Source organism: Drosophila kikkawai, chromosome X, assembly GCF_030179895.1.
Source record: "Drosophila kikkawai strain 14028-0561.14 chromosome X, DkikHiC1v2, whole genome shotgun sequence".
Taxonomy (NCBI): Eukaryota; Metazoa; Arthropoda; class Insecta; order Diptera; family Drosophilidae; genus Drosophila; species Drosophila kikkawai.
The window spans coordinates 21,613-30,137 of record NC_091733.1 but is presented as its reverse complement, the minus strand read 5'-3'; the positions used below and the strand labels follow the sequence as shown (position 1 = coordinate 30,137).

Genomic DNA, 8,525 nt, shown 5'->3' with positions numbered 1-8,525 from the left:
TTCGGCAGGTGAGTTGTTACACACTCCTTAGCAGGATTTCGACTTCCATGATCACCGTCCTGCTGTTTTAAGCAACCAACGCCTTTCATGGTATCTGCATGAGTTGTTAATTTGGGCACCGTAACATTACGTTTGGTTCATCCCACAGCGCCAGTTCTGCTTACCAAAAGTGGCCCACTGGGCACATTATATCATAACCTTAAACTTCATATCAAGAAAGTTAAGGTTCTTACCCATTTAAAGTTTGAGAATAGGTTAAGATCGTTTCGACCCTAAGGCCTCTAATCATTCGCTTTACCAGATAAGATTATTTTATATAACATTAAAATGCACCAGCTATCCTGAGGGAAACTTCGGAAGGAACCAGCTACTAGATGGTTCGATTGGTCTTTCGCCCCTATACTCAATTCTGACAATCGATTTGCACGTCAGAACTGTTTCGGTCTTCCATCAGGGTTTCCCCTGACTTCAACCTGATCAAGTATAGTTCACCATCTTTCGGGTCACAGCATATCTGCTCAAGGTACGTTCCAGTTAGAGGCATAAATAATATAAATATTATTATACATAACTATATAGAACGCCCCGGGATTGTGTTAATTAACTATAAATAGTTAAAAAACTAATCCCATTATTAGTCAAGTTAATTACGCTATTAGGTTTATATCCCAATAACTTGCACATATGTTAGACTCCTTGGTCCGTGTTTCAAGACGGGTCCCGAAGGTATCCTGAATCTTTCGCATTGTTAATCGTACAAGTGCATATAATAAACACAAAAATCAATGATAATCATGCCATTATATAATTCCGAAAAATTAACGCACTGTAGTCATATAAATCTATCAGCACTTTATCAAATTAATGACATTTATTCTATGTTAAAATGCAAGCATAATAATTTGAATAAACTATAAGCCATATTTTATGATAAATAATGGTATGCTAATAGATTACAATGTCCTTATATGGAAAAAATGCACACTATTATCATAATATTTATTAAATATTACAATTCTAATGATGAATTTTCCATAACGGATATTCAGGTTCATCGGGCTTAACCTCTAAGCAGTTTCACGTACTGTTTAACTCTCTATTCAGAGTTCTTTTCAACTTTCCCTCACGGTACTTGTTTACTATCGGTCTCATGGTTATATTTAGTTTTAGATGGAGTTTACCACCCACTTAGTGCTGCACTATCAAGCAACACGACTCTTTGGAAACATCATCTAGTAATCATTAACGTTATACGGGCCTGGCACCCTCTATGGGTAAATGGCCTCATTTAAGAAGGACTTAAATCGTTAATTTCTCATACTAGAATATTGACGCTCCATACACTGCATCTCACATTTGCCATATAGACAAAGTGACTTAGTGCTGAACTGATTTCTTTTCGCTCGCCGCTACTAAGAAAATCCTTGTTAGTTTCTTTTCCTCCCCTAATTAATATGCTTAAATTCAGGGGGTAGTCCCATATGAGTTGAGGTTGTATAAAACATTTGTTTGCATTAATTCTTTTTATATAGAAATAACATTACATTTTAAATTTGCCATTTATTGACAAACCCAACGAAGAATAATAACATTTACAACGGTTTTTCAATTTTTTCATCATTAATAAGAGACAATCCTAGATGAAAAATATTTTCATATTTTTTATGCTAGACATTTCTCAGTATTATTTGATTTAAAAAAAGAAAATATTTCTCTTCGTTTTCACATTCAAATATTTACAACAATGTGAGAATAATGTTTTTCATATAATTTTTAATATTATGAATATAAAAATTTAAAAATTATTATATCCAATAATATACCATGTGCTTATAAAATTCATACAATGAAATTTATGAACAACTTATTTTGCATAGTCTTACAACCCTCAACCATATGTAGTCCAAGCAGCACTTTAAAATTAATTAAAGTACATAACAGCATGGACTGCGATATGCGTTCAAAATGTCGATGTTCATGTGTCCTGCAGTTCACACGATGACGCACAGTTTGCTGCGTTCTTCATCGACCCATGAGCCGAGTGATCCACCGCTTAGAGTTTTAATAATTTGGTTTATATATATCATCAGAAATGTTTTTATTGAAAGAAATTAAAAATACACCATTTTACTGGCATATATCAATTCCTTCAATAAATTTAACATTGTAATTTTTTTTTTTTTTAAATCCAAAATAAATGTTGCGAAAAGTCTTAGTTTCATATAAACAATATACATATCTGTAGTTTTAATCATTTTTATAATATAAGCCTTTTTGGTTTCGATATAATATATTGGTGTAATTTTATATAAAACATTAACCTGAATAACCAGGTACAACATTATGCATTTCAGATTGTTGCATTAACCAATGTATGCGCATAATAATAATGAACAATACATTACGCAACGCCTGTATATTATGGTCCATATACACGCAAATTTTTTATTTTCCATTAATTGATTTTTATTATTCATTTAACATTCAGCTTTGCTTGGTTGCTGTTTACAATGTTAATTTTTTTTCTTTGGCAATTTCATTAATATTATTAATAATATTATATATTAACGGTAAGGAAAATTATATACTATAATGATCCTTCCGCAGGTTCACCTACGGAAACCTTGTTACGACTTTTACTTCCTCTAAATAATCAAGTTCGGTCAACTTTTGCGAAACAACCGTAACACACAAGGCGTCACAGTGATCACGTCCGGAGACCTCACTAAATAATTCAATCGGTAGTAGCGACGGGCGGTGTGTACAAAGGGCAGGGACGTAATCAATGCGAGTTAATGACTCACACTTACTGGGAATTCCAAGTTCATGTGAACAGTTTCAGTTCACAATCCCAAGCATGAAAGTGGTTCAGCGGTTTACCCGGACCTCTCGGTCTAGGAAATACACGTTGATACTTTCATTGTAGCGCGCGTGCAGCCCAGGACATCTAAGGGCATCACAGACCTGTTATTGCTCAATCTCATTATTGCTAGACGCAATTTGTCCATTTAAGAAGCTAGTGTCCTTATAATGGGACAAACCAACAGGTACGGCTCCACTTATATAAACACATTCAAACACAATATACATTTTACTGCAACCATGAATGAAGGCTATATAAGCTTCAACACCATAATCCTGAAGATATCTATTTAATATATTTGAGTCTCGTTCGTTATCGGAATTAACCAGACAAATCACTCCACGAACTAAGAACGGCCATGCACCACCACCCATAGATTCGAGAAAGAGCTATCAATCTGTCTTACACACTTATGTTCGGACCTGGTAAGTTTTCCCGTGTTGAGTCAAATTAAGCCGCAGGCTCCACTCCTGGTGGTGCCCTTCCGTCAATTCCTTTAAGTTTCAGCTTTGCAACCATACTTCCCCCGGAGCCCAAAAGCTTTGGTTTCCCGGGAAGCGACTGAGAGAGCCATAAAAGTAGCTACACCCAATTGCTAGCTGGCATCGTTTATGGTTAGAACTAGGGCGGTATCTGATCGCCTTCGAACCTCTAACTTTCGTTCTTGATTAATGAAAACATCTTTGGCAAATGCTTTCGCTTAAGTTAGTCTTACGACGGTCCAAGAATTTCACCTCTCGCGTCGTAATACTAATGCCCCCAAACTGCTTCTATTAATCATTACCTCTTGATCTGAAAACCAATGAAAGCAGAACAGAGGTCTTATTTCATTATCCCATGCACAGAATATTCAGGCATTTGAAGCCTGCTTTAAGCACTCTAATTTGTTCAAAGTAATTGTACCGGCCCACAATAACACTCATTTAAGAGCACTAATGCAGGTTTTTAAATAGGAGGAACATATGAAAAAATACAAGTATTTTAACATACATAAGAACTCCACCGGTAATACGCTTACATACATAAAGGTATAGTACTAACCACAATTGTAAGTTGTACTACCCGTATGAAGCACAAGTTCAACTACGAACGTTTTAACCGCAACAACTTTAATATACGCTATTGGAGCTGGAATTACCGCGGCTGCTGGCACCAGACTTGCCCTCCAATTGGTCCTTGTTAAAGGATTTAAAGTGTACTCATTCCAATTACAGGGCCTCGGATATGAGTCCTGTATTGTTATTTTTCGTCACTACCTCCCCGAGCTGGGAGTGGGTAATTTACGCGCCTGCTGCCTTCCTTAGATGTGGTAGCCGTTTCTCAGGCTCCCTCTCCGGAATCGAACCCTGATTCCCCGTTACCCGTTGCAACCATGGTAGTCCTAGATACTACCATCAAAAGTTGATAGGGCAGACATTTGAAAGATCTGTCGTCGGTACAAGACCATACGATCTGCATGTTATCTAGAGTTCAACCAAAGTAACGATCTTGCGATCGCTTGGTTTTAGCCTAATAAAAGCACATGTCCCATAAGGTTCATGTTTTAATTGCATGTATTAGCTCTAGAATTACCACAGTTATCCAAGTAACTGTTAACGATCTAAGGAACCATAACTGATATAATGAGCCTTTTGCGGTTTCACTTTTAATTCGTGTGTACTTAGACATGCATGGCTTAATCTTTGAGACAAGCATATAACTACTGGCAGGATCAACCAGAATAATGTTTTTTTTATTTCATATTTCTTTCATATTAGTGAATAGAAATTAGCAATATAAATATTTGTATACAGATTTTATCAATATATATTTTTCTTTTTCTCATCGAATACGGCCATAATTATATAGCAATCGTATTCGCAGCATTTGTATTCATATAAATTTATGTTTTTAATTTTAATACATTTTTTATATATGCATATATTTCATTCAAAAATATCATTTTATTTCCAACATACATAATTGTATCACCCATACAATTTTGTTTAATCAATATTAATATTGAAATTAAATCATTTGCAATTTGATAATAAATTTAAAATTTATTATTTTCGTAAAAGCATTTCTCATGGTAATATATTAATATAAAACCAAGAACATATGAAAAAGTTACATATAAAAATGAAACTTAAATCATATTGTGATATGTGAATACAATAATACTAAAAATTAATATTAATGCAACACATTTTTTGTGGTAGGATCAAATATAATATAAATTATATCTGCCTACCGCCATAATTTAACGATAATAATTGGAAACTAGAATTGTTATTCAATTTTGGCCTTTGTTTCAACTCTATTATCTTTTTATAATAAATATATATCGCACTAAGCCAAAAATCTAAGAAACTTAGATAACAAATTTTATAACGATATTATTTATGATTTAAACCATTTAATATTAGTATAATCAAAAATATATGAAATCACATAACATTTTGTATTATACTTGATGGACAACCACTGCCCATCTTATATAGGTTTTTTGCACCGATGTCTTGAAAACGGGTATTTATAACTGCATTTTCCACCCACCGTATAGTTTCCCTATATAAATAGAGAAAATTATTTAATATGGTACTGAAATGCACAAACATATAAAATGTTTGCATATTTCATATAATACCATCAATATTTCATATTATTGAACAAAATATATGCGAAGCAAATATTTTGAACAATGACCGGTCGGCAACCACTGCCTACCCTATATAGGTTTTTGGCCCCGCTGTCTGGCACCAGGCCATTTATCGTATGGGGAAAATGGTATACATAGAGAAAATCTCTATAATCGTATCAAAATACACAAATATTTCAAAATGTTTGCATATTTCATATAATACGACTATTATTTTATATTATATTATAAAATATTTCATATTATTGAACAAAATATATATATTTTTTTTTTTTTTTTTTTCGAGCTGGGTGTTTTTATTTAAAACTGTCCTTCCCGGACAATCATTAAATTTTGTAATTTTACTTAACAATAATTTTTTTTTTTTTTTTCAGTTTCAGGGTGGTTTCTGTGCGGCTAGTCCCAGGGGAGGTCCAGAGGATGGGTCCTCATCAGCCTCCTAGTCCGTTCGCTGTTGTCCAGTAAGTTGATTGCCAAATTGTTGGGGTGATCGTGAAGCCTCTGCATGTACCGTCTGCTGCTCTGCTTGATCTCGTCTTCTACCCAGGGGAAGTTGAGAACTTCATGGATTGTGGCGTTGTCGTGTAGGGGGTGCGCACTGGTAGCGGTGCGAAGTGCTTTGTTCTCGAAGGTCTGGATAATTTGCAGATTGTAATGTGACGCGGTGCCCCACAATTGGATGCCATAAGTCCAAATTGGTCTGATGATTGCCTTGTATATCAGGATCTTTGACGACGTCGGAAGCTTCGATCTTCTGCCCATTAGCCAGTAGAGTTCCCTGACGCGGTCCTCAGCCTGGCGACGCTTTTTCAACAGGTGCGGTCTCCAGGTTAATCTTCTGTCCAGCGTGAAACCGAGATATTTCGGAGTGGCTACCTCTGGTATCGGATCGTCGTTGAGACTAACTGAAGGGCAGTTGCCGCGGCGGGTGGAAAAGGTAGTGGCGGAGGACTTATCGCTATTGACAGCAATATTCCACTTTTTGTGCCATGTGTTGAGAAGATCGAGTTGCTCTTGCATTATCTGGGAGGCCTCTGCTGGGGTGTCTCCTACCGTGAGAAAAGCGGTATCATCGGCATATGTGGCTGCCATTAAGTTGGGGCTAAGTAGAACCGGGAGGTCAGCCGTGTATGCGTTATATAGTAGCGGCCCGAGAACGCTTCCTTGGGGGACCCCAGCACGTATATATTTAACGCTTGAGCGTGCTTCTCCACATTTGACGACAAACCTTCGGCCCTCCAGGAATGACTTGAGGAACTTGAAATATGGCTGAGGCAGTCCGTTTCTGAGCTTTAGAAGGAGTCCAGGGTGCCAGACCCGATCAAAAGCTTGCTTTACATCCAACATAACCGCAAGGCAATATTTTTTGTTTTCGAAGGCGTCTAATATATATTGCACTACTCTATGCCCTTGTTCTGGTGTCCCGTGGCAGCGCCTGAAGCCAAACTGGTGATCGGGGATCAGACCAGCCTCGTCCATCACCGGCAATACTCTGTTCAGAAATACTCTTTCGAGGATTTTGGAGAGTACTGGCAGTAAGCTAATCGGTCGATAGGAGGCAAGATAAGCTTCCGGTTTGCCCGGCTTGGGGATCATAACTACTTCGGCACGTTTCCATGATGATGGAAAGTGCCCCATTTGCAAGCATTTATTTATTATCGACGTGATTAGTGTCTTGCTTACGGGTGGAAGAAGTTTTAATGCAATTGCATTGATGCCATCATGACCTGGTGCCTTGTAGTTACCCAATGCAGCTAATAGCTCGGAGATCTCCCCTTGCGTGACTTGGGGAATCGGCTCGGAGTCATCGAGCGGTTCTGCCAGGAGCCGGTCCGTTTCCATTGCGTCATCGAGAGTACAGCGATTAATTGGCGTGAAAACCCCCTCCAGATGCTCCGCGAATGCGTTGGCTCTCTCAACCTCAGTTCTGCACCATGAGTTGTCCAGTTTTTTTATGGGAGGAATCCTCTTTATTGGCCTCTTTATGCGCTTAGTGACATTCCATAGATTGTGGTGAGGGTCACCCGGTTCAAGCTGCCCTACGAAGCTGTCAAGGGCCTCCTTCCTTAGACTAGCCAACGTTTCTTTAAGCTCCTTGGTGGCTCTGTTAAGAGCGGTCTTGTCTCTAGGGTTTCTAGAGAGAAACCATACTCGTCGAAGGCGCCTTTTCTCACTCTTAAGCTCGTTCACCCGCGGATTCCAGAAGTGGACGTCCCTGCTGGTGTCTCTCGGTTGGATTGAAAGCCTTGGCGCAGCATATGCCGCTGCCTCCTGGATTTGGGTGGTGAGATTCTCAACGGCCGCTTCGATGTCTTCCGGTGAATCCAGCGGTGGGTTGCAGGCAGTGGAGCTATTTAGCCAGTGATGAAATTTGCTGATGTCGGACGTTTTATAGATCAGCTTTTTACGGGCAGATCTCAACATGGCTGAAGCGTAAACGGAGACGGCGATCGCGCTGTGGTCTGACAGTAGATCCTCAACCTCTCTAGCCTCAATTCTTGCCGGGTCCAAGCCACCAGAGATTGCAATGTCCAGAACGTCCGGTATTTTGGCGGGGTCGGTGGGCCAGTAGGTCGGCGCACCAGTTCCGTGGCAATTGAGGTTGCGGGAGAGAACCTGCCTGCACAACGCTTGTCCTTTTGGATTACAGACCCTGGACCCCCACCAGGTGTGCTTGGCATTAAAGTCCCCACCAATTACAAACTTTGGGCCCAAGCTGTCAAGAAGCATGCTAAAGTCCTCATCCGTGGCCCTGTGTCTGGGAGGACAATAGGCAGCGGCTACTGTGATATCTCCGTGGGTGGTGTTTACGGTGATTCGGGCACATTGGACCCAGTCCTCTTGAATGGGTGGTTGGATGTCAAATTTTATGCTGCTGCGGATAAGGATGGCCGCCCCGCCGCGGGCTGTACCATTGGGGTGGTTGGCGAATATAAGGTCATAGCCTCTTAAAGTGAGATAAGATCTGTCGGAAAAGTGGGTTTCGGAGATAAGTAAAATATCGGCTTGGTTGGTCTTGCA

General features: G+C 39.0%; 2 non-coding genes across 2 annotated transcripts; both read right to left on the bottom strand.

Moving 5' to 3' along the window:
- Positions 1-1,882: 1,882 nt before the first annotated feature.
- Positions 1,883-2,061, bottom strand: LOC121502123 (5.8S ribosomal RNA). The gene has a single exon (XR_005990729.1). It is a non-coding gene; the product is annotated as a 5.8S ribosomal RNA (ribosomal RNA).
- Positions 2,062-2,590: 529 nt separating this feature from the next.
- Positions 2,591-4,585, bottom strand: LOC121501869 (small subunit ribosomal RNA). Its single transcript, XR_005990707.1, has one exon. It is a non-coding gene; the product is annotated as a small subunit ribosomal RNA (ribosomal RNA).
- Positions 4,586-8,525: the final 3,940 nt, after the last annotated feature.